Genomic DNA, 25,226 nt, shown 5'->3' with positions numbered 1-25,226 from the left:
TTGGGGAATATCCAATACTATTAAAATCTTGATAACTAAGCCAAATTGGAAAACGTATAGTGATTGGCAGGAAGAGATGCTTAAGGATAGCGTTATCTGATGGTTCTTGAAAGAAACAGAATGACAAAGGGAAAAAAAAGGACTTATTAAAATTATTTAAATTTCCAAAATTCAATGACAATACGAATGTTTAGACAAGTTACACCTGTGCTTGATTCTAGGTTCATATTTTATACATCAAACAGGTGTAATAATGTCTTGTTAAATGTAGCAAAGTTAATAATAAATTGGGTTCACAGTAAATAAATAAATAGGCAGTGATTTTAATAACTACTATAAAAATATCTTAGGAAGTAGTGGGTTGGAAAAAAAATTCTAAGTTAATACAATATTAGAGTAACATTAATAGAATCTTTCAGAGTGTGAGAAAATGTGCTCACAAGTGGTTATCAGTGGTTAAGCTAATCAAAAAAAGAAACTCAACAGAACTTTTAGTCCAAGGACATTACCTTATCAATATTTTTATTTAGGAGTTCTCACATAAGTCATTTTGAGAACTACAAAATATGTCTTCATGAGATGCACTTATCAATGGAATAAAAATAAACCATATGATAAAATATCCTGTAATTCTACAATGGTATTCAGGGTGGGGCAATGTGATGCAGCAATGAGTAGATAATAACTTGGAAATTATCTGATGAAAGTTTTGTGTAGGTAAAATACAAAACAACTTTTTGCCACCCCATGTCCTTCCTCATGATAGATTCTATGAAATACCCTGAATTGTGTCCACAGATATACCACCTTCAGTTTTACTGTGGGCCAATAAGACAGCCAGGTATCTATCAATGATAATCATGATATAAAAAAAAGTATGAGTGCATATTTATGTGTGTATGATTGTTTATCTATTTGGGATGAAACCGTGACTAAGTTTTTTGTCCACTGAAAATTGACCTATGCTTTTCTCCCTACCTTTTCATATGGCTAAAAGATAGGAGTTTAATTTATCCTCCTGACATTTTCTCAAACATATTTCTAGTGATCTAGGCAATGTATTCTAGCTAATGTATCTTACTTGACCTATCAGGAGTATTTGACACTCTTAATCAGTTCTTATTCATTGAAATGCTTCTCTCTTGGTTTCCAGGACACCAAACTTAGCATTTTCCCCTCCACGTCACTGAATTCTCCTTTGCCCTTTTCCAGCTATTTTTCATCCCTTTGACCTCCAACCATCAAAGTGCCCCAAGGATGAGTCCATTAATCTTTTCTTTATCCACACTCCCTCTCTTTATGATCTTATTTAGTCTAAAAATTTAAATACTAACTATGCCAAACACTCCCAAATTTAGACCTCCTGCCCACTTTTCTCTCAAACTGTAATCTTCTATTTCCAACTCCCTCTTCAGGACCTTCACGTTAATATTAAACAGGTAACTCAAATGCAACATGTCCCAAACTGTACTCCTGTATCTCAGTCCCAACCCTACATTCTACAATCTTCTCCTTTTGGTAAGTGTGATGCCATCTTTCTGGTTACTGAGACAGGACCACTAGAATCAGTGATGGCTCTCCTTGTCCTATCAAGTCCCAAATTCAATCTCAGCCAATCCTGTTGATTCTATTTTCAAAATATGTCCAGAACTGACTCTTTGTCTTCACTTCCCAGGTGCTGATACCGCCCAGTTCCAAAGCATCATCATCTCTCACCTGGATTAAATCTGTAGTCTTGTAACTGGTTTCCCAACTCCAATCTTGGCCACAGTTCTTCCACCCATTACCAATCTGTTCTCAACCCAGTGGCCAGAGAGATTCTTCTAAGCCTAAGTCATGGCACAAAACTCTTTCCAAACCTCTTCTTATCTTTCCTAGATTAAAATCACTCTGGAATAAGGGAAAGAGATGGAATTAGAGATGAAATGGAGCTGGAGCCTATCATGAGGGCTCTGAAGGCCTTCTTGAGAGCTTGGGATTCTTCTGTGGGAAAGAGGGGAGACTTTGCAATGTTTTGAGCAGACTGTTTTCTGTCACATGGTGATAATAGCTCCAAGAAAAAATAAAACAGAGAAGTGGGGAGGAGAGAGTACTGGTGTGAGAAGTGATGGCAAAAACTGCAATTATTTTTGCACCAACCTAATAATATTAATCAGACTGGATCAGGAAAAGTCTAAAACCCAGGAGGGAGCAAGACATATGAATATCCGGGGATATGTTATTCTAAGAAGAAGAAGCAGTAAATGTAAAGGAAGGCCCTAATTTGGGAGTATAGCTTACTTATTCAAAGAAATTTTACTTCACATGATATACATTTAGTAACGACTTATTAAATAACTGATTAGATAACTCTTAATTTAGATGTAATTGTATATATTGACCCAAACTTTAAAATTATTTTCAGTGGCCTGATTCCATAATTAATACAGTCCCAATAAAGTTCACAATCTACTGGCTTTCGCTTTTCACACGGCACTAGCTAAAGAGAACAGAAGATGCTATGAGTACACATTTAAAAAATCCTTTTCTGACAGCTCCACTCTTCCCAGTCTGGGTAAGGTAACCCTTCTCTGTGCTATTATTCTCTTTTTCTTTTTTTCAATAGACATGGGGTTTCACCGCGTTAGCCAGGGTGGTCTTGATCTACTGACCTCATGATCCGCCCGCGTCGGCCTTTCAAAGTGCTGGGATTTCAGTCATGACCCACCGCATCTGGCGCTATTATTCTTTATTATGCTTATCTTAGCCCTCATTATACTGGATGTACTTGTGTCTAACCCCACTATTGAGATTTTAGAGGTTAATAAATAAATTCCTCCTTGTCTGAGAAAGGTAGATAGACATGGGAATTGAACACATAGAGACTTTAAGATGTTAGTTTTATTATTGACTTATTAAAAGAAGAAAAAGTTTGGAATAAAGATATATGACCAAATAATCATGATAATGTTCATGACTGAGTTAGATATCTAATACTCACTTTACTAGTTGTCACAGTTGGACTAACATTGGCCTCCTCTGATCTGTGGAGAAAGCCCCTATTACCGCATAACAGAAAGCGGATATGAGCACTTGCTTCTTGTAAGCAGAAAGATTCCAAATCTGAGTACTTCCACAGGGGTGAAGCCATGCATGCCTAGTACTCAATCCTATATTCTCCATCCGATAAAACATTTAACCTTCTCTAGGGAGGATTGGTAAAGAGGCAAAGAAAACTCAAGATTGATGATTTTCCTCTACTTGGAAACAGGATTGATCCATAAAGTCTCAACACTCAAAGATGCCTGTATGTCATGTTCTCCATTTAATTCTCAGTGCTTAAGAAACTGCCTGGTATATAGAACGTTAAAAACAAATATTGGATTAAATAAGTAGTTAAAGATCATGGTAAAAATCTAATATTATCCTTTTCTCACCCCCTAAAAACTAAACGCGTCAAAATTATCCAGAGGAGGCAGTCTAGATGGAGTATATGCTTAAGGTTCTTGCTTAGTTTCTGCAGCGTCCTGCCAATACTGCCAAATCTTATCTTTATGTCTAGTTTAAAATTAATCACCAAGATAGTATTTCTCATTCATCTAGGAAAACTACACAATGAAAACAATATTAAGAACCACTCTCTTGTTTTGGATATATAGGAGCCAAGGACTGGCCAGAGGGTATGGAATGGGTGATCCGAGCGATCCAACACAGTATAGATGAAAAGAACATGTACCATCCAACTGAGGTGTCACTCCAAAGAAGCCAGGCAGAGACCCAAAAGTCCAATTTATTTTTATTTTTAATGGCTACATAGTAGATATATGTATTTATGGAATATCAAATATGAGATATTTTGATACAAGCATACAATGCCTAATAATCACATGAGGGTAAATGGGGTATCCATCACCTCAAGCATTTATCCTTTCTTTGTGTTACAGACCAGTCAATTCTACTTTTTGAGTTATTTTTACTTGTACCATAAATTGTTGACTATAGTCATCCTGTTGTTCTATCAAATATTAGATCTTACTCATTCTATTTTTTTGTACCCATTAACCATTTCCACTTTCCCCAACCTTCACCACCCCTTGTAACCTCTGGTAAACATCATTCTACTCTCTATCTCTGTAAGTTCAATTATTTTAATTTTTAGATCTCAAAAATAAGTAAGAGTATGTGACACTTGTCTTTCTGTGCCTGGCTTATTTCACTTAACCAAATGAACTCTAGTACCACCCATGCAGTTTCAAATGATAAGATATCATCTTTTATGACTAAATAGTACTCCACTGTGTACATTTTGCATGTAGATTTTGCACATTTTATATTGTGTACATGTACTATATTTCTTTATTCATTTATCTGTTGTTGGAAACTTACATTGCTTCTAATTCTTGGCTATTGCAAATCGTGCTGCAATAAACGTGGGAGTGCAGAAATCTCTTCGATACATTGATTTTCTTTTTGGAGGGCATATACTTAGCAGTGAGATTACTGGGTTATCTGGTAGCTCTATTTTTAGTTTTTGGAGGAACCTTCAAATTATTCCCCAGAGTGATTGTAATAATTTATATTCCCACCAATGGTGTACAAATGTTCCTTTACTTCACATGCCAGCCAGCATTTATTATTAACATTCTCTTGAATAAAAGCTATTTTAATTGGGGTAAGATGATATCTTGTTATCATTTTGATTTGCATTTCTCAGTCAATCAGTTATATTGAGCACCTTATCATGTACCTGTTTGCCATCTATGTCTTCTTTTGAGAAATGTCTACTCAGATCTTTTGCCCATTTTTAAGTCATATTATTAGATTTGTTCCTACAGAGTTGTTTGAGCTCCTTACATATTCTGGATTTTAATACCTCATCAAATGGATAGTGTGCAAATATCTTCTTCCATTATTTGGGTTGTATCTTCACCCCATTGTTTCCTTTGCTGTGCCAAAACTTTTTAACTTGATGTGATCCCATTTGTTGATGTTTGCTTTTCTTGTCTGTGTTCATGAGATATTACTCAATAAATCTTCGTCCAGTCCAACGTCTTGGAGAGTTTCCCCAGAGTTTTCTTTCTTTTTTTTTTTTAATTTATTTATTATTATTATACTTTAAGTTGTAGGGTACATGTGCATAACGTGCAGGTTTGTTTCATATGTATACTTGTGCCATGTTGGTGTGCTGCACCCATCAACTCGTCATTTACATCAGGTATAACTCCCAATGCAATCCCTCCCCCCTGCCCCCTCCCCCCTGCCCCCTCCCCATGCTAGGCCCCTGTGTGTGATGTTCCCCTTCCTGAGTCTAAGTGATCTCATTGTTCAGTTCCCACCTATGAGTGAGAACATGCGGTGTTTGGTTTTCTGTTCTTGTGATAGTTTGCTAAGAATGATGGTTTCCAGCTGCATCCATGTCCCTACAAAGGACACAAACTCATCCTTTTTGATGGCTGCATAGTATTCCATGGTGTATATGTGCCACATTTTCTTAATCCAATCTGTCACTGATGGACATTTGGGTTGATTCCAAGTCTTTGCTATTGTGAATAGCGCTGCAATAAACATACGTGTGCATATGTCTTTATAGCAGCATAATTTATAATCCTTTGGGTATATACCCAGTAATGGGATGGCTGGGTCATATGGTACATCTAGTTCTAGATCCTTGAGGAATCGCCATACTGTTTTCCATAATGGTTGAACTAGTTTACAATCCCACCAACAGTGTAAAAGTGTTCCTATTTCTCCACATCCTCTCCAGCACCTGTTGTTTCCTGACTTTTTAATGATCGCCATTCTAACTGGTGTGAGATGGTATCTCATTGTGGTTTTGATTTGCATTTCTCTGATGGCCAGTGATGATGAGCATTTTTTCATGTGTCTGTTGGCTGTATGAATGTCTTCTTTTGAGAAATGTGGACATCCAGTTTTCCCGGCATCATTTATTAAAAGGCTGTCCTTTCCCCAAAATATGTTCCTGGCACCCCTGTCAAAAATGAATTAACTGTAGATGTATGAATTTATTTCTGGATTCTATTGTATTCCATTGGTCTATGTGCCTGCTTTTATTACAGTACCATGATTTTTTGATTATAATAACTCTGTACTAAAATTTGAAGTCAGGTAATGTAATTCCTCCACTTTTGTTCTTCTTGCTCACAGCTTTGAGCTATTCTAGACCTTTTGTTGTTCCATATAAATTTTAGAATTTTTTTAAAATTTCAATTTCTGTGAAGAATATCATGGTGTTTTAATAGAAATTGCATTGAATCTGTAGGTTGCTCTGGTTAGTATAGATACTTTAATTATATTGATTATTCTAATCCACGAACATGGGATATATTTGCATTTCTTTGTGTTTTCTTCAGTTTCTTTCATCAGTGTTTCACAGCTTTTACTGTGATGTAGACATCTTACACTTACTTGGTTAATTATTAGGTATTTTATTTTATTTCTAGCCATTTCAAATGGGATTTTTCCTTGATTTTTTTTTTTTTTTTTTTTTGGGGACGGAGTCTCACTCTGTCGCCCAGGCTGGAGTGCAGAGTGCACTGGAGCCATCTCGGCTCACTGCAACCTCTACCTCCTGGGTTCCAGGGATTCTCCTGCCTCAGTCTCCTGAGTAGCTGTAATTACAGGCATGCACCACCATGTCCAACTAATTTTTATTTTTGTATTTTTGGTAGAGATGGGGTTGACCAGGCTGATCTTGAACTCCTGCCCTCAGGTGATCTGCTGGTCTCAGACTCCCACATTCCTTAATTTCTTTTTCAGATTGTTTGCTGTTGGCATATGGAAATGCTACTGATTTTTGTATGTTGATTTTGTATCTTGCAATTTTACTATATATTTTTTTAGAGTTCTAACATTTTTTTTGGTGGAGTCTTTAGGATTTTCCAAACATAAGATTATCTAATCTGGAAAGAATAATATTATAACTTATTTTCTTCCTATTTGGATGCCCTTTATTTCTCGTCTGATTATTCTAGCTAGGACTTCCGGTACTGTGTTGAATAACATTGGTAAAAGTGGGCATTCTTCTCTTATTCCAGATCTTAAAGGGAAGGCTTTCAGTATTTTCCAATTTACTATGATACAAGATATGGATCTGTCATATATGGCTTTTATTGTGTTTAGGTATGTTCCTTCTATACCCAGTTTTTTTAATGGTGTTTTTCTATGATGGGATGTTGAATTTCATTAATTAGATTTTCAGCATCAATTGAAATGACCATATGGTTTTTGTCCTTCATTCCATTGATATGATGCATAACACTGATTGTTTTGCATATATTGAAGTATCCTTGCACCCCTAGATAAATTCTTCTTGGTAATAATTATGGTTAATGTAATGTGTTGTTGAATGTGGCTTGCTAGAAATTTGTGGAGGATTTTTGCATCAATGTTCTTCAGGGATAGTAGCCAGTAGTTTATTTATTTTTTATTTTTTAATGTTTTGTATGCTTTTGGTATCATGATAATACTGGCCTCGTAGAATGAGTTTGGAAGTATTTTCTGCTCCACTTGTTTTTGGGGGGTGGGGAGAATAGTTTCAGTCACATTAGTATTAGTTCTTCTTAAAATGTTTGTAAAAATTAACAGTAAAGTCATGGGGTTCCGGGTTTTTCTTTGCTGGCAGATGTTTCTTTGCAGCTCCAGTTTCATTACTTGTTACTAGTGTGTTTAGATTTTGGATTTCTTCATGGTTCAATCTAGCTGGGCTGTATGTGTCTAGAAATGTATTCATATCTTCTATATTTTCCAATTTACTGACATATGGTTGTTCCTAGTTACCTCTAAGGATCATTTGAATTAGTGCATTATCAGTCATATTGTCTCCTTTTTCATCTCTGATTTTATTTATTTGGATCTTCTCTCTTATTTTCTTAGTCTGGCTAAAGGTTTGTAGATTCTGTTTATCATTTTAAAAATGAAATTTTTCATTCTGTTGATCTTTTGTGTTGTTTCTTCATTTAAATTTCATTTATTACTGATAAATAAAATTTTATTATTTCTTTTATTTTTTTTTCTCCTACTGATTTTGGGTATACTTTTATTCTTGCTTTTCTAATTCTTTAAAATGCATCATTAGGTTGTTGATTTGAAATTTTTCTACTTTTTCAATGTAGACACTTATTGCCATGAACTTTCCTCTTAGTATAACTTTCCCTGTGTCCCACAGGTTTTTGCATGTTATGTTCCATTAGCATTTGCTTCATGAACATTTTCGATTTCCTTCTTAATTTCTTCATTAACCCACTGGTTATTTGGAATCATATTGTTTAGTTTTCAAGTGTTTGTATAGTTTCCAAGATTTTTCTTGTTATTGATTTGTAATTTTATTCCATTGTGGTCAGAGAAGATACTTGAAATAATTTGATTTTTTTTTTGAATTTTTTAAAATTTGTTTTGCAACCTAACATAAGATCTATGCTTGAGAATCCACATGCTGAGAAGAATATGCATTCTTCTGTAATTGGATAAAATGTTCTGTAGATAAATATTAAGTCTTTTTGTTCTATAGTGCAGCTTACATCCAACATTTATTGAATTTATGTCTATGTAATTTGTCCAGTGCTGAAAGTGAGGTGTTGATGTCTCCAGTTATTATTGTATTGGGATCTATCTCTCTTCTTAGCTCTAATAATATCTGCTTTATATGCCTGGGTGCTCCAGTGTTGGTTCCATATATCTTTAAAGTTGTTATATCTTCTTGCTGAATTCAACCCTTTAATATTATATAATGACCTTCTTTGTCTCTTTTTATAGTTTTTGTCTTGAAATCTATTTTGTCTGATATCAGTATAGATTCTCTTGCTTTTTTAAAATTTCCATTTGCATGGAATGTTTTCCAACCCTTTATTTTCCGTCTCTGTGCGTCTTTATAGGTGAAGTGTGTTTCTTTTTGGGTAACAGAAAGAAAGGCCTTGTTTTCTTATTGACTCAGCCGCTCTGTGTTTTAATTGGACAGTTTAATCAATTTACACTCAGTAAGATTATTGATAAGTAAGGACTTACTCCTATCATTTTGTTATTTGTTTTCTGGTTGTTTTGTGCTCTCTCCCTTCTTCTCGTCCTTTTAGTAAAGAATATTTTCTCTGATGGTGTATTTTCATTTCTTGCCTTTTGTTTATTGTGTATCTTTTGTAGGATTTTTTTAAAATTTGCAGTTACTATGAAATTTGCAAATACTGTCTTAAAACACATTGTTTTAAACTGATGACAACATTTATTGCATAAACAAACTAACAAGCAAAGAGAAAGATAATAATAAACACTACATTTTATCTTCATTCCCTCACTTTTGAACTGTTGGTTATTTCTATTTATATCTTATTGTACTGTTTATGTTTTGAGAAGTTTTATAGTTACTTTTTACTGGTTCATCTTTTGGTCTTTCTACTCAAGATATGAATAGTTTATATATCACAATTACAATGTTTTAATATTATGTGTTTTTCTGTGTATTTACTATTACCAGTGAGTTTTGCACCTTCAGTTGATTTCTTACTGCTCATTAACGTTCTTTTCTAACTTCCTTTAGCATTTCTTGTAAGATAGGTCTGGTGTTGATGAAATCTCTTAGCTTTTGTTTGTCTGAGAAAGTCTTTCTTTCTCCTTCATGTTTGAAGAATATTTTCACTAGATATACTATTCAAGGGTTCAGATTTTGGCCTTCAGCACTTTTAGATATATCTTGGTACTCTCTCCTGACCTTTAAGGTTTCTACTGAAAAGTCTACTGCCACACATATTTGAGTTCCATTGTATGTTGTTTGTTTCTTTTCTCTTGCTGCTTTTAGGATCCTTTCTTTTCCTTGACCTTGGGGAGTATGATTATTAAATATATTGAAGTAGTCTTATGTGGGTTAAATCTGTCTGGTGTTCTATAACCTTATTGTACTTGAATATTTATATCTTTCTCTAGGTTTCAAAAAGTATGTCTTTGAATAAACTTTCTACCTCATCTCTTTCTTTACCTCCTCTTTAAGGCAAATAACTTTAAGTTTGCCTTTTTTAGGCTATTTTCTAAACCTTCTAGGTGTGCTTCACTCTTTTTTAATTTTATATACATTTTTACCTTTATATAAGTAAAAAAGAGTGAAGTACACTTTGAAGATTTAGAAAATTTACTTTATTTTCTTTTGTCTCATCTGACTGTGTATTTTCAAATAGCCTGTCTTCAAGTTCACCAATTCTTTCTTTTGCTTGACCTATTATGCTGTTAAAAGATCCTGATGCATTCTTCGGTATGTCAGTTGAATTTTTCAACTCCAGAATTTCTCCTTAATTCTTTTTTAATTATTTTAATCTCTTGGTTAAATTTATCTGATAGAATTCTGAATTCAAACCAGGTAGTTTGATTTTTCTATCTGAAAGATCACATATTCTATGCCCTATAAGGTTAGTTACCGGTGCCTTATTTACTTTGTTTAGGTCATGTTTTCCTGGATGGTCTTGCTGCCTGTTGATGTTTGTCAGTGTCTGAGCAATTGAAGAGTTATGTAGCTATTGTAGGTTTCATGGTCTAGGCTTGTTTGTACCTTTCTTTTTAGGGGAAGGCCTTCCAGGTATTCAAATGGACTTGGGTATTGTTATCTAAGTTTTTGATGACTGCCATCTTGTTTGCATTAGGGAACATCCCAAGCCCAGTAACACTGTGGATCTTGCAGGCTCATTGAGGTACTACCTTGATAGCCTTATTAGATAGTATCTGGAAGAATTATCTATATTACTACACAGAGTCTCTTGCTCTCTTCCCTTTCTTTCCTCCAAATAAATGGAGTCTCTCTCTCTCTCTCTCTCTTTCTCTCTCTCTCTCTCTCTCTCCCCCTGTCTCCCTCTCTCTCTCTCTCTCTGTGCTGAGCCATCTGGAGCTTCGGATGGCACAACACATGACTCCTGTGGCCGCCACCAGAAGCCAGCACAGCACTGTGTTTCATCAAAATCTTACTTTAACAACTGCATTGCCACCGCCTCCATTTGCTGAAGGGCTAGGCCTCTACAATTAGCAAGTGGCAAATCCAGCCAGGCTTGTCTTTCCCTTCAGTGTGGCAAGGACCCACCCAGTCCCAAGTGGATCTTGAGATGCCATCTCCTAGGTGGGGCATGATGGCAAAAACTTTAGGAATCTACCTGGTACCCTATTCTACTGCAGCTGAGCTGGCACTCAAGCTGGAAGACAAAATCCTCCCCATTATTTTCTCCTCTTTACACAAGCAGAGAAGTGTCTCCCTGTGGTCACCAATGCCCCAGACCCACAGCAAGTACTGCCTGGATATTGCTAATGTTCATTCAATGCCCAAGTCAGATTCTGGTGAATGCTGACAGGTCTTGGACTCTCTCTTTAGGGCAGTTGGCTCCCCACTGGTGCAGGGTAAGTCCAGAAGTGTCATTCAAGAGCCAAAACCTAAAATCAGAGATGCTACAAGCCCAGTTGGTGCTCTACCCCACTGTGGCCAGTCTGGTACCCAAGCTGCAAGACAACGTCCTCTTTATTTATTCTTCTCTCTCTTTTTCTAAAACAGAAGTGCTGAGTCGTACCTGAAGCCAATATTTCTCTCAGTCTCACCCAAGATCCACAGTGAGTACTTCCCGGGTACCACTATTGTTTATTCAGGGCCTCAGGGCTCTTTAGTCAGCAGGTGATAAACTGTGCCAGGACTGGGTTCTTCTCTTCAAACAGGCAGGTTCTCTTTTCACCCAGGGTGTGTCGAGAAATGTTGTCCAGGAGCTAAGGCCTGGAATGAGGACCTCAGAACTCTGCCTGGTGCCCTATCCTGTTGTGGCTGAGCTGGTATTTAAGTTGTAAGACAAAGTCCTCTTTACTCTTTCTTCTCCTTTCCTCAAGTGCGTGGGAGGTGTCTTTCCCAGAGCTGTAAGCTCAACTGCCTGGAGTTGGGGGAAGGATGGTGCAAACCCTCTCTTGGCTACTCCAGGTGACATCTCAATAGGTTGCATGCCCCACAAGTCTACTGACTCTGAGCCCAGAACAGCAGCAGGACTTGTCCAGGAATTGCAATTATTATGGCCTTGACTGCCTTTCATGTTTATTTAGGACCTCAGAGCCCTTTTGCCCATAGTGGCGAGGGTTATCAAAACTCAATTTCCAACTGGTGGGGTAGACGATTCTCCTCTGACTAGGGCTGGTCTAAGTGCTTCTTCTGTGGGCACTGGCTGAGTCATGCTTGGTGTTGTTTTCTGCTGTGACAGGGCAGTACTGAATTCCAAAGCAAAGTCCCACAATCATTGCATTCTCCTTCCCCCAAGTGTGCAGCTTTTCCATGCCAGGCAGCCAATGCCAGGGAATGGGGGAGGAGTGGTGAAAGCAACTCAAGACCATCTTTCCTACTCTTTGCAGTGTCTCTTTTTAAATATCTGTTCAAAACCTAATTTTTCGTTCTTTTAAGGTACTGCTTTTGTGTTCGGTTTGGTGATCTTAGGAGAAGAGATGATCAGTGGCAGCTTCTATTCAGTCTTCGTGCTTTGCCTCCAAAAATCCAATTTTAATACATTGTAAAAGCCAGGAATACTAGACCAGAGCACAAGAGAGTAGGCAAGAAGAATAGCGGATAATGCCTGGAGAGATTCCCATTCAGATAATACAGGAGGATAACATTTGTGCTTTTGATACTCCAGATTTCTGCGATTATAAATATCAAAGATTTAGACCCATATTCACTTGCTCCCCCATTGGAAGAGATTAAGAAAAAGAAGGTCCACAAAGAAGCACTTGTTGCTTCAGTTGACATGATTACTGACACACTGGGAATCATTTTATATTTATGTAAATTCCTACTCCCATTTGGCAGAGGTCATGCTCATGCTTTTTTGTTTTATATTTAGTTTTTAGCATGTCTGTATCTAAGCATGTTTAGAAATAATTAAACAATTATCCTATCCTGCCCTTAAATTTATTGATTTTTTATTGCCTGTGTTCAATCAGATATTAATACTGTTGATTATATTTGCTCTGTTTTGTTTGTTTTCTAAATCCTTCCTGGAATTTCCTTTACTTTACTTGATTATTTTCCTGTAGGTTCATTAACATATTGATCACAGTTAGTTTAAATCCCTTCACTGATATTTTCAACATCTTGATTATCTGTCCCTGTTTCCATTGACATTTTTCTAATTTTTGCAGTTTTTGTATTTTTTATTGAATTCTGAGAAGTGTGTTTGAAAGAACAACAGAGGGCTATGCTAAGCAGACTTCTGAGATGGCCCCTAATTAACTCTAATTTTTGGCATCTCTGACCTTCTGTAATGGCTTCCCTTTGAGTGTGAGCTAGACTTAGAGACTTGCTTCTAATCAACAGAGTATGTGAAGGTGATAGCACTTCCGTGATTAGCTGACAAAGGTGTGTGACTTCCATCTTGATAGCTGACTCTCCCTATTACCTTCTTGTCTTGCACACTTTGATGAAGCAAGCCATTATTTGAGACAGGCCCATGTGACAAGGAACTAAGAGTGGCCTCTGGCCAATAGGCAATGAGGAACTGTGTCCCCTCAGGTCAATAACATTAAAAAAAACTAAGTTGTCAACAATCATTGAATAAGCTTAGAAAAGATCCTTCCCAGATGACCCTTTAGATAAGACAGCAAGACCCTGGGCCTTGATTATAAACCGTGGGAAATTGTAAAGCTAAACCACAGAATCTGTGCAATGATAAGTATGTTTTTGTGGCAATTTGTTGTACAGCAATAAATAACTAATGAGAGTCTTTACTTTGTGAGGAAGCTACAGTAAAATTGTGATTAGTTTATTTCAATAAGATTTTGAATAAGTTCAGAGAGAAGCTGAAACTTTAGTCTTTCTAGCAGGGCAGAAGTTAAGTACCAAGAAATTAAAGAAATATCTCTTTGCTTTTCCACCTAGCTTCCAACCTTCTACATAGTCACAAGGTGCTGATCTATTTGATCTCACTACAGGATAAAATGAGTTGCAGCTTTCATTATTTTGCCTCTGGATTCAAACGTTTTGAAGGTGAGTTCAAGTCTCTTCCTAAGATAGCACCTTGGAACCAAACACCATTAGACTTCCAGACCTCCAAACTGTGGAGAGTTTGAAAATGACAGACATTGATACCATGAGAACATGGGACTGAAAACCTTAGGACTGCAGGGCCATGAGACTTGGAAATTGTGAGATTCAGAGATCATGAGATCTCTTTCCAATTTCTAGTGCTGCTTTCAACTTCTACTTACTCAGCAAAGTTATATAAAACAATTACTTCAGGAAGAGAATTCTTTTGGTGCTGGGCAATGCTATAGACTCAAATTCAACATTTCAGCACAAAAGTTGATCAAAAGTTTGACTGATTTCTCCTTCTCTGGACAAAGACAGTCCTGATCTGTAAGCTGTAGTTCCCCTTTCCCCAACACCAACAGGTGGGTTCAAACATGAAAGCATCTTCTGTTACTTGTTCAACTGGAAAAGTTTGTCCCTGTGGAGTTTAGATATTTTAGATTTATTTGTGTACATAGGTCTTCAGTGAAATTTTTAACTGTATGATTTTTTTGATTAATCCTTTTACTTTTTTTGCTTTCAGCCAGAATAAACGCCTTTCAGATTCTTCTACACAATATTCAAAAGTCACCTTGATGTTCATTTGTGAATTTATAAATTTGCTACTTAAAATAAATTTATTGTTTTTATCTATATAAAACTACCTATTCCATTCATAATTGAATATTCAGAACGTCTAAGATGAAATCTCTTAAGTATAATACATTCACACATTGCTGTGATATGCTAGTAAAATTGTTTAGCTCAAGCTTTGTATTATTTTAGCCTATGTAAGAGCAAAGTAAAATTTATTTTTTCATTATTTTAACAATCCTTAGACAATCCAAGTGTTAATTTGAACACAGAGGAAGATCAATAAATATATTTTGTCTCATTAATTAATCTTAACTTCTCTTTGTATAGCAGAACTAAATGGTATTATAGAATCTAATTTCAGAATTTTAAATAAAGTACATTATATTATCAAATAGAATTGACATCCATCTTTAAGATTCACTACAATATCATGAAACCAGTGTATAACAAATTTAAGATGCATTTCAAACGATTTTCTCAAGATCAAATATATTTCTAAACAAGAACATATTTATTATTTATTTATTGAGAAGCGAAAAGGTTGATCACTATTTGGAATAATGTACTCATATTTTCCTTCTTTAATAGTTTAATCCTCTTTGATTTGATATAGTTATGGTGAACCTTCTTCTAAAGTGTAAGTTTTTTTTTTTTTTTTTTTTTTTTTGAGACGGAGTCTCGCTCTGTCGCCCAGGCTGGAGTGCAGTGGCGCGATCTCGGCTCACTGCAAGCTCCGCCTCCCGGGTTCCCGCCATTCTCCTGCCTCAGCCTCCTGAGTAGCTGGGACTACAGGCGCCCGCCACCGCGCCCGGCTAATTTTTTGTATTTTTAGTAGAGACGGGGTTTCACTGTGGTCTCGATCTCCTGACCTTGTGATCCGCCCGCCTCGGCCTCCCAAAGTGCTGGGATTACAGGCTTGAGCCACCGCGCCCGGCCTAAAGTGTAAGTTTAACGGTGACTTTTTTTCTTAAAGATCATAGGAAAGGTCACTATGTAACTTAAATTGGAAAGTCATCTTTTAATTTAAAATTGAATAATTAAATTCCAGTAGTAGTTAGTGTTCACAAGAAATAATCCCCAATAAAATATTAAAATATATCATTGCTGTCTGTATTCAAGATAATCAAAACTATTATTCTGAAAATTCTAAACAATACAGAAATACCCTTCTCCAATTACCAGATAATTATTCTTATTTGTTAAGTAAATGGTTTATTTACATCTTTTTGTTATAATTTTTCAACAAGTGAAATAATTCATTCAGACTTTATATTAATCAGAATACTCAGACATAGAGAATACAAACACTATTTTCTTCTTGCATGCATTATTTCTATAATGAAACTCAAATTGACAGCACCATATGTTTACTTAGTTACATAGGTACTATGAGAAGAGGAAATAGCTGTGTTGGGCATAAGTTAGTATTATAAGTGAAGTTTAGTTGAGAGTTAGCCCTATGTGGCAATTTTATAAAATAGTCTATAAAACTTTATGCTTAAAAAGAATGTTCCATTATTTCTGGGCATCAGATTAAGAGCAAACTTTCTGGTCTTCACCCCTTAATCTTCTCCAAAGTTTAAGGAATATTTTTATACTTAGTTTTTCTGTACTCAAAAAGCCCTTTTATTCTCACATATCAGGATTCAATACCTGGATAATTTTAGCCTTTTGATTACTATTATTGTGGGCAAAAGAGCACTTTACAGTTTTGTTTTGTGTTTTCCTTTTTTTCTTTCTTTTTTAAAATCTGGTACTAAAACTTCACCTTAATTTATTTCAAACTGAAAGTTAAACCCAGATTGACTTTGGAAAAACCTTCTAACATCTTAAAAATGAAGAAACATTACATTGATCACAAAATAAATATTAAAATATTATTGATAGATCAATAATTTAATTTATAAAACATTCAAGGCCTATGACTTTTCTACAAAGTTAACCAGTGAAGAGAAAATGGAAAGCCAGAATATATGTCTGGATATCACAATACTAAGAGCAATAAAATGTTTTCAACTGTCTCAGCATACGTAACATTTTTATTTAAAATGAAGTCCTATAACCCAGAGTGCAGAATATTTAAACTGTCACAGTGTGTTGATTGTCTTGATATAGACAGCTACTGCCTTTCATAATGACCTCAAATTTTATGTTTCCCTTGCGTCCACAGTGATTAAGATGGAATATGTTAATGAAGCAAGAGGGCATTTTCCTGTCAAAGCTGGTGTTCTTGGATGTACTGTCTTTCCTTCTTCACCTTTTCTTTGCTACTTTTATCCTCTCTGATCTACTGTCATGTGTAAAGGCTCTGGAATTCCTGAAAAAAATGAGACACTATGCTTCATTCTCTACTAGTATAGTTTAAACATGATGAGCTCATGTTAAATAAAAAGGGCAGCCCCTAAGGGATTTAAAATTTACAAGTTGGTCATGTGAGAGGGTTTTGTACTTAGCTTTATGGTACTAAATGAGTACAGCATAAGTTTTATGCCTCAGTTAGCATCTTTGGAGTTTTCTCTGTTCATCTCCCCTCTAGTGGGGTAGATCCTTTCTCTGTTGCATACTTTTATGTCAGTGTGGTTTAATTTCAGCTAAATCCTACAAAAGCATATTGAATATTCACTGTGTGCTACAGCCACGAAGATGAACATGACATTGCCTTTGCCTCAAAAATACTTAATATTTAGCAGGCCATGAAATACTATGTATCCAAGGGGTACTTCAAAGCAGATTCAAAAACTATGGTATTTCATCAAGAGGGAGCCTATTCCTCTTGTAGGTACAAAGATCTAAGATCTTACTGGATAAACATGCTGAAGAAAACTACTGTAAAATCTGGACATATCACAAACAGCAACTCCCTGAAGGTGCTGGAGATTGAGCAGAAACAGATTCTGCACAGACTACCTGAGGAAGAAAGACAGAAGCTGGACAGGGAAGTATCAGTCTCCACAACCTTTAACCTTGAACTAATTTCAGTCCATACCTCTCACATAATGGTAGCAAAGACACACGTACCAAAAGCCCACAGTCTTTCTGGCCTGGGGAATCAGAATACGGAAGCAGGGAAGCTATAAATGCTGCAGAGAGTCAGGGAATAGCCGAAGGGGAAGAGTCATAGAGGGAATCCCTAAAGTTTTCTCACATCTCTGACTAATTCCTGAATCAGGCATTTACAGAACAGACTAAAAACAACTGACTTAAAGACCATAGGTCTAAAATCGAGACCAGAGAGCTGTCCAAGACGCAGAGTTTGCAACTCAATCCCATCTGAAAGAAAATTCCCTTATACAACAAAGGACACACTCACTGGAGAAAATAACACAATACAGATCCTCCATGACTCAGCATTCAGACTGTCTAATATGCAACCAAAGTTATGTAAAATAAGAACGAAGAAAATGGAACACTTTCTCAAGAGAAAATAAAATACTGAAACTAACAGGCAGGAATTTTAAGCTACTTGTTATATCTATTCTCAGTGAAATAAAACAAAACATGATGCTTTTATAAATAAAAATATAAGTGAAGTGGTAGAAAATATCAACCAAAAAATAAAAACAACAAAAATAAACAAAATGTAAATTCCATAATAAAATTCTGAAATAAAAATTTACTGGATTAACTTAGGAACCAAAAGGACAAGACAAAAGAAAGATTAAGGGGACTTTCAGACAGATGATGAAAATTATCTAAGTTGAAGAATATAGAGAAAATAATAAACCACAGGGACTTGATAGATTATACAAAACTGTCAAACATACATGTTATTATTATATCAAAATAATAGAAAGGAAACAAATCAGAAAACTAATATTTAAATAAATAATTGTGAAAATTTTTCTGAAAGTATTGAAAGACAGGAATTTGGAGATATGAGGTGCTAAAGGTACCCCAAATAGAAAAAAACAACCAAATAAAAAAGTCTATGCTGAGGTACATTATAGTAAAACTGTTGAAGGACAAATATAAAGAACAAAACTTGAAAGCAGCAAATAGAAAATGACATATTATGTACAGGGTGACAAAAATCCCATTAATAGCTGACTTTTCACCGTAAATCAAGGTGGCTACAAAAGACTGGAACAACACCTTTGTGATGAATGTTTCAAAAAGAAAAAGAAAATGAAAGAAGGGAGGAAAACCTGCTAACCCAGAATTCTATAACCAGTAAAAATGTTATTTAAGAATGTGGGCAAAATAAAGACATTTTCAGAAATTCAACAACAGGAAACCTGTACTACAAGATATACTAAAGTAAATTGTGCAAACTGAAGAGAAGTGATACCAGATAGAAACTCAGATTCCAAGAAAACATTAAAGAACACAGAAAATAGTAAATACCTGGAAAACTGCAAGTTGCTTTTTATTTTACTTTTTTCTTTGGTTCTTTATATACCATGTCAATGTTTAAAACAAACTTAAAACATTTTCTTGCAGTACTTTAAAATGTACTTATATATTATATATAACAACTACTTATTATAATCAAAAGGAAGCTAAAATGGATCTACATGTTTTCAAGATTGCTATAATTGATTTTAAGTAGTATGGTATTAACTATAAGTGGACTGTGAAAAGTTAATGATGTATGTTTTATAAAAAAAAAAAAAAACACTTAAAAATGCAAAAATGCCACAAAAATGTTTATTAAAAAATTTAAGTATTAAAATTTGTGGGGTTTTACCAGAGCAATGCTTAAAGGAAAATGTATAGCACTAAAAGTGTATATTAGAAATTAAGGGAGTCTGAAAACTATGATCTAAGTTTCTACTCTAAGAAACTAGAAAAAAAAAAAGAGCAAATTAAGTCCAAACCAGACAAAAAATTAGAGCAGAAATCAATGAAATACAAAAAAAAAAAAATCAATGAGATTAAAACTTCTTTTTGAAAAAGAGTCAATATAATGAATAAATGTTTAGCCAGAGAGAATGAGGAACAAAAGAAAAAGGGAAAGAAGGAAGGATGAAATGAGGGAAGGAGGGAGGGAGGGAGGGAGGCAGGGAAGGAAGGAAGGAAGGAAGGAAGGAAGGAAGGAAGGAAGGAAGGAAGGAAGGGAGGGAGGGAGGGGGAGAGAAGCAGAGTTAAGGCACAAATTACTAACAACAAATGAAAGAGGTAACACCATTACAGAGCCTTAAGAGTTCAAAAGGATAGTAATGAAATATTATGAAATATTATGAACAACTTTATGGCAATACATTTGACAATCGATATGAGAGTAACACATTTCTTGAAATAAACTGCCAAAACTAATGTAGGAAAAAATAGAAAATGTATATTGATGTACACAATTAAATAAATTGAATTCATAATTAATCCACTTCCTTCTCCACATTATTTTAACATATTTCTTTAGGCTCAAAAGGCTCTATTGATTATTCTTTTTTCAAACGTTTAAGAAAGAAACAATTCCAATTCTTCACTTTCAGAAAATAGAAGTCTGAACAATTCTCAACTTATTTTGTTGAGATATAACAGGAAATGAGAATGAAAGACTAACAGTCCTCATGAACATAGACACAAAAACTAATAATATATTAGCAAATAAAATCCAATGAAATATAAAAAGAATAATACATTATGACTATGTGGAAGTTTATCCTTGGAATGTAAGGTTGGTTTATATGTGAAAAATCAATCAACTTAATTCATGTTTTAATAAAATAAAGGATAAAACCATATGACTCCTTCAATGCATGCAAGCAAATTATCTGAAAAATAGTTAAACCTTTTCATTGATAACAATTCTCAGAAAACTGAGAATAGAAGAAAACTTTCTCAACCTGATTAAGAAAATCTGAAAAATCAACAACTAACATTATCCTCAAAGCTGAAAAGATGAGTGATTCCTACTCAAGGTTAAAACAAAGAAGGTCAATTCTCATCACTTCTATTTAAAATTTTACTGAATGTTCAACTAACACATTAAAGCAAGTAAAAGAAATGAAAACCATATATAAAGATTATAAAGGAATTATAAAACTTTTTTATTTGCATATGACATGATTGTATATGTGGAAAGAAGCTAAGAAATGCATAAAAACTTTACTAATATAAATAAGTGAATGTTACACTGTTTTGGGATGCAAGATTAATATTCAAAATTAGCTATGTTTTTATATAGTAGTAAAAATTATTAGAAAACAAAATTTTTAAAAAGCAACATTATTTATGATAGCAGCTGAAAATATAAGCTAATTAGGGCTAAATTTGACCAAAATGTGCAAGAACATAAGTTGAAAGTGCAAAATTAAAAAAAAATGGAAGTTAAGGAAGACCTTAATATACAAAGAAATATACTATACTTATGAATGGAAGATTCTATAATGGTAACGTGACAATCTTCTTCAAATTAAATTGTAGGTACAATGCAATCACAATCAGAACACTACTGGACTTTGTGAAGAAACTTGTAAGCTTATTTTAAACTTCATATGAAAATGCAAAAGACCAAGATTATTCAAAGTCATTTTAGAAAATAAGAGCAAATGTTGAGCACTTACATCAACTAATTAAAAAACTTATTCTAAAAATCATCAAGCAATATGGTCTTGGTATAAGGGTGGATTAATTGATCAGTGTGACAGATCGGAGAGACCAGGAATAAACCATACATATGTAGTAAATTAATTTTTGATAAAGGTTCAAAGTAATTAAGAAAATTATAAGCATAGCCTTAAAATGTATGAATTTTATTATATGTAGGCAGTATTTTTTTTTTTTTTTTTTTTTTTTGAGACAGAGTCTCGCTCAGTCGCCCAGGCTGGAGTGCAGTGGCGCGATCTCAACTCACTGCAAGCTCTGCCTCCCTGGTTCACTCCATTCTCCTGCTTCAGCCTCCCGAGTAGCTGGGACTACAGGCCCTCACAACCATGCCTGGCTAATTTTTTTGTATTTTTATTAGAGACGGGGTTTCACCATGTTAGCCAGGATGGTCTTGATCTCCTGACCTCGTGATCCGCCTGCCCCAGCCTCCCAAAGTGCTGGGATTACAGGAGTGAGCCACCTCGCCCGGCCGGCAGTATTTTTTTTTTTTTTTTTTTTTTTTTTTTTGAGACGGAGTCTCGCTCTGTCGCCCAGGCTGGAGTGCAGTGGCACGATCTCGGCTCACTGCAAGCTCCGCCTCCCGGGTTCACGCCATTCTCCTGCCTCAGCCTCCCGAGTAGCTGGGACTACAGGCGCCCGCCACACCAGGGAGGCCGAGACGGGTGGATCACGAGGTCAGGAGATCGAGTATTTTTAAAAGAGTATGAGAGATTACACCTTGCTCAGAGGATCAAAAGAGTTTTCATTCACTGCTGATGTAGAAGATAGGACTTCAATGATGGATAAAATGTTTATTATGCTCTCTCATATGTAAAAAATTTCCAATAGAGAAAATCAAAATATTTCACACCAAAATATACTTCTCTGGCATATTTTGAGATTGTGGTACAGAGGGCATGCAAACAGAAGTAACCTGGAAAGCTGTCTTTTGTGGGTGAGATTTGTATCTGTAGCACAAATCTGCATCGAGGCAGCCAGGATTTCTCTGAGGGCTTCCCTTACCTGAATCTAGGGAAAATTAACAGAGAGTCTGACACCTGTAAAGGTCTGAAAGAAATATTCACAATAGCAAAGACTTGGAACCAACCCAAATGTACATCAATGATAGACTGGATTAAGAAAATGTGGCACATATACACCATGGAATACTATGCAGCCATAAAAAAGGATGAGTTCATGTCCTTTACAGGTACATGGATGAAGCTGGAAACCATCATTCTCAGCAAACTATCACAAGATCAGAAAACCAAACACCACATATTCTCACTCATAAGTGAGAGTTGAACAATAAGAATACATGGACACAGGGAGGAGAACATCACACACTGGGGCCTGTGGGGGTTGGGGGACTAGGGGAGGGTTAACATTAGGAGAAATACCTAACGTAGATGACGGGTTGATGGGTGCAACAACCACCATGGCACATGTATGCCTATGTAGCAAAACTGCAAGTCCTGCGCTTGTAGCCCAGAACTTAAGGTATAATTTTAAACAAATTTTTTAAATAAAAAAATAAAGAAATATTTACCATCTATTCTCTCTGAGGGCTGCTACCTGTGAGGTTTCATCTACAGGACAAGGCTGTCTTTGCTTGCCAGGCCTCATCTTGCCCCAACTCCCATAACCTGTTTACCAGCAGAACCTGTTTGGCCACAGTCCAAGCTCCTATTCTTTCTATAACCTCAAGATGATAAGTAAGCTTCTGAACCCCATGGGAAGGTTGAGGGAATTATTCTGTGGCTCTCCTCCATGTACATGAATTATGAAGATCCAGTTGCCTTAGATTTTCTTTCAACTACATAGCTTTAAACCTGGGCAGTCACTTCAGAGGTGTTTCTGTTGGTTTTAATTCTGTAGTATCGTGTGGACTTGCAAGCTCCCAAGATTTCCAGTGCCCATAAATATAAGCCATAGAAAAGTTTTCATCCATGGAAGTTAATTTTAGTTTCAAGTCATCTTAATCCTCACAACAATAAGTGGTTTAATTTTAATGAAGTAATTCACGACAGACAAGATATCACCACAAGGAACCAGCTGAAAAGTGATTCCTCAGACTGTTTTCTGGTCAGAATTCTGGAGAAATTAGGAAAATGGAATCAGAGCTGGCCAATGGTGGTTTGTGTAGCATTGTAAAACTCTTAAGGCATCTTATCCAACATATTTATCTTAAACTTTGCATTCTAATGCTTAATGAAATTACATCTTTTCCAGAGCACTCTTATATCTTGATATCAGAAATGTCATGTTTAAGAAACTTGCTGCTTGGAATATTAAAATGCAGTACCCAATTGTGAAGTGTGATATAGCAACTCATCTTTAAGATCTTCATCTACCTTTATATAAAATAAGGTCACAAAAATTGGATGGTGAAAAAAAAGGAATCTAATTCATTAAAGTCCAGGAAGAAGGGCTCAGCGCCTGCTCTCTGTCCAAACCACACCCGCCTTTGTAGCCCACAAGCATCGCCATCGGGAGGTGAATCTGTGGGTACCACGCTAAAACTGGAAGGGAATTCTCCAGAGCACGAGGAGGACATTTTGGTTCAAAAACGTATGTTTTAATACTAAAATTTGATGTCCAACAACTTCTTAGTATGTAAATACTACCATTTAAGCAAGGAAAGAAACAAGTAGAAAAAGAATATTAATACAATAAGCCAGTTTAAGTTATTCATTAAAGATGTGTCCAAATGATTTCTAGGTAATGTTTTATTAGCTAATTGTTAAAATAATACTTTTGGTAATAATACATTTGTATATATTTTGTAATCATTTAAAATTTTTACTTAAAAATGAAATGATGAGTCTATCTGATACCTCTTCCCTCTGGTCAGGACTTTTCAGCTCATCTTAAACTCCAGCCCTTTCTATGCACAACCTTTGATAATATACAAATACAACACCTACTCTCAGTTCAACCTAGAATTTCTCATATTCTGTTCTTGGGCGTCTCTGACTCAGCATCAAGCAGTCATGCAAATGTAGTGCAAACAGTGAGGGAGTTAATACCCCGTAGAGCAATTGTGAATAAACGTGCCAGTCTTTTGTTCCTTGGGTAGGTTTTGTGAGATGACTCCACAGAAAGCCTCAGCCTAATCAGCCCCAGATGCCCTTGCAAGGACAGCTTAGTATTTATTGAACCTTGCGTTGGCTTGTCCTCCATCCTCGTTTCCCTCATCCCAGCCTCACTCTCTCCTGACTCGGGATGATTTCTCAAAATAAACTACCTCCATGCAAGCCTATGTCACAGGTCCTGCTTTCATAGGGGAAGCCAGGCTAGGAAGTGAGTTTTCACAAAAGTCACAAATCCAGGTAGGCATGTGGCTGCAAATTCATACACCACTGCAAAAGTAGTTAAAAAAAAAATAAAAAGACTTCATTATTATCTTCTGTTCACAACTTACCTAATAAGACCTACATTTCTTGCTTGGCATTAAAGATTTTTAATACTCTGTACCTCAACCCTGGCCCCCTCCACCCTCAATATCCAATCTTACTCCCTTTTTGTAAAGCATATTTGCTACTCAGCCAGGACCTCCAGCTAAAGGAAGGCCCCTTCTGTCGCACCCACCAGTCAAGCATATCCTGCTTGGACATCTTTCTTCCCTGAACTCCCATTGCTTTCATACCCTGCATTACCAAGTTTTAAAAAAAATTATATTGCCACAAAACCTTATCTAACAATATTGGGGATTTTTTTTTTTTTTACTCTCTCCAATTATATTTTAGCAACTTGAAGACAGAGACACTAAATGTTGTTTTTACATTTCATAGCATAGAGCAAAATTGTGGGCACATAGTAGGTCTTTAATAAATGTACAGTGTTGATGGATTCTCCTTTCAGTATACTTGACGGAATCTTAAAATCTATTCTAATATCAAGATGCCGGGAAAGACAGCCTAGCTCTTCCCCGAGGTCAGACTCATCACTCTCTGCTTTCAAGAATGATTAAGATTATGACCAAGCCGCACAGAAGTCAGCATGCACACATGCACACAGACACGCAAAAATAACTACTAAACTTCTGCTTCATATTAAAACGTCCTTATTTTTTCCAAAGGAAATTTTCAGTATGAAGAAGTCTAATTAT

At 35.7% G+C, this 25,226-nt stretch overlaps 1 long non-coding RNA gene across 5 annotated transcripts in view; it reads right to left on the bottom strand.

Moving 5' to 3' along the window:
* LOC114676434 (uncharacterized) overlaps positions 1-25,226 on the bottom strand; it is a 587,559-nt gene that overhangs the window by 506,634 nt on the left and 55,699 nt on the right. The window lies entirely within an intron of this gene.

This window comes from Macaca mulatta, chromosome 2 (assembly GCF_049350105.2).
Source record: "Macaca mulatta isolate MMU2019108-1 chromosome 2, T2T-MMU8v2.0, whole genome shotgun sequence".
NCBI lineage: Eukaryota > Metazoa > Chordata > Mammalia > Primates > Cercopithecidae > Macaca > Macaca mulatta.
The sequence above is the reverse complement of the archived record's forward strand: the minus strand, read 5'-3'. Positions and strand labels throughout refer to the sequence as shown.